The sequence below is a fragment of the Sciurus carolinensis genome, unplaced genomic scaffold, assembly GCF_902686445.1.
Source record: "Sciurus carolinensis unplaced genomic scaffold, mSciCar1.2, whole genome shotgun sequence".
Classification (NCBI taxonomy): domain Eukaryota; kingdom Metazoa; phylum Chordata; class Mammalia; order Rodentia; family Sciuridae; genus Sciurus; species Sciurus carolinensis.
In genome coordinates, this window is record NW_025920119.1 from 2801618 (window position 1) to 2801966 (window position 349).

The window sequence follows — 349 nt, forward strand, 5'->3', positions numbered from 1 at the left end:
CTTGCAGAGGCCTTGACAAGGGGAAAGAAGCATTAATTAAGTCAGGGTATACAGTAGGTTGTCCATCGTCTCCGGGGACCAACTTTCTGGCTTCCATCTGGATTCTTTCATGCTCCTCGGTTGTGAACAGAATCTGGAGTAGCTGCTGACAGTCATCCCAAGTAGGTTGATGAGTGAACATGACGCTATCTAAAAGGGAAATCAAGTCTTTAGGGTTGTCGGAAAACTTAGCATTTTGATTTTTCCAATTATATAATTCGCTTGTAGAGAAGAGCCAATATTGAAGCTGGGGATTGCCAGCATTGTCTGGCGGCCCAGTTTCTCAGAGCGGCAGAGTGATTGTGGAATC